Source organism: Solanum tuberosum, unplaced genomic scaffold, assembly GCF_000226075.1.
Source record: "Solanum tuberosum cultivar DM 1-3 516 R44 unplaced genomic scaffold, SolTub_3.0 scf00068, whole genome shotgun sequence".
In the NCBI taxonomy this organism is placed as follows: Eukaryota; Viridiplantae; Streptophyta; class Magnoliopsida; order Solanales; family Solanaceae; genus Solanum; species Solanum tuberosum.
Genome location: NW_006238994.1, coordinates 1404212 through 1405925, shown reverse-complemented (window position 1 = coordinate 1405925; position 1714 = coordinate 1404212). Strand labels below are relative to the sequence as shown.

Below are 1714 nucleotides of genomic sequence, written 5' to 3'. Positions count from 1 at the left end.
CCCCCCCCCCCCCCCCCCCCCCCCCCCCACTTTGTTTGGCAGTTTAGGCAACTGCATGATTTATATTTTGATTAGCAAAGACAAACACAATGGAGATAATGCTTGAAATGATGGTCCATAGATTCCTAAATCATATGGCTGGAGTAGTATTAAAGTTCTATTTGCTCAAGTTCTGAGTTCCTGCCAATTTTCTTATGTACAAGGACTTCCAAATCAGAAGTTGGCACCGAGTTTTCTACTATTACTTAAAATGTTTTTCATTGGATACACACTTTGGCAGTCGATTACAGAAGGCATTAAATATGACCTTGAATTTTGATCATCTTTAGAGTGTGCAAGTAATGGGCTCCTTTGATGGTTGGAGTTACCACTACCTCGTGTAGGTACATAGGCTATTTTTGAAAGACCCTCAGCTCAAGTGCATTGAACTCAAGTAAAGGAAGAAGAAAACAATGAAGAAACCATAACGATAATAAGAAAAGCAGTGTAAAGTCTACAAGAAAGAAACAATAACTACATATGGCAAGAACTACAAAAGATACAACTAATACTACGATAGGCACTAACAAGACTAAACCTTCGCAAGGCAAGACAACATTCTACCCTAATACACGACCCCCACTCCTTCCTATCTAGAGTCAAGTCCTCAATACTATGAAGCAGCATCACATCTTGTCTAATCACAATCTCCCCAACATATAACAAAAATTAACTAAAAACATCCAACAAAACCATGACCTTCATACCCATTTAAGAAGATGAATTGTTCAAAATTTCCAACTTGTTACTTTTGGAATTCCAGAAAAAAAAATCACAACATTGGAGTATTAGTTTGATCTCATTTAGATGATATGCATTTAAGTCTCAAGCTCAACCAAACACAAGTAATCACTAAAAGGATCGAATTTTTCACCTATCAAGCAGTTAACTTGAAGGAAACTCTAGCATCACTAACTTAAATTAATCACATTAAGCTGATCCTCAAGCTCACCCCCACCAAGAAAAAGATAAACTTTTCACATATGAATCAAACTTTCCAATCAACTTCAAGAAACTCTAAATATCACATTAGCTGAAGAAACCCATCAAAATCCACACACCCAATTGCCTATAATCAATAAAAAGGCTCAACTTTTCACCAATTAATCAATTTAAAGAACCCCCAACACATATACAATCAGAAAGACTAATAATAACAATTCAAATTATCAAATTCACCTGATCTTGAAGGGCTATTTTCCCCCCCCAATTCGCTGCTTGTCGGAGCCGACACAACGTTCGTTCAAAGCTGATGGGCAGTCGGACTACCTACGCTACGTTACAATCTTGATTTTCTTCTGATTCCTTGCATTTAGTGTGGTACGTTGTGCATAAAGAGGAGTACCACCAACTGCCCCTTTACTTTTTAATACTAAACTAATAAATTTGACAAATTGAAGTTTTTCTTATTTTCCTAAAATAATGAAATTGAAGAAATCGAAATAAAGAAAGAAAAGAAAAAGCAGCTAACAATGATTTTAAAGTAAGAACATATTATTTGTTCAGTCTTGAAAAAGTAAGATGACCATGTTTTTTATGGCTTCAATAGTAATTTTAAGAAAAAAAAATTAATTTTTTCTCTTACCTCTTTTTCAATGACGAACTGAAAATGAAATTATTCCAATGAAGATATTACTTGCAAGTTTAATATTTGTTGGGTTCTGAAGGGTGATTA

The 1714-nt window shown here is 34.9% G+C and overlaps 1 protein-coding gene across 1 annotated transcript in view; it reads right to left on the bottom strand.

The window, feature by feature from the left end:
• The window catches only part of LOC102582051 (cytochrome b5 domain-containing protein RLF), a 9147-nt gene extending 7667 nt beyond the window's left edge, over window positions 1-1480 (bottom strand). Inside the window, exon 1 of the mRNA XM_006345361.2 lies at window positions 1219-1480. The gene's annotated coding sequence lies outside the window, so the exon portion shown is untranslated. The remainder of the gene's footprint in view (window positions 1-1218) is intronic.
• Window positions 1481-1714: the final 234 nt, after the last annotated feature.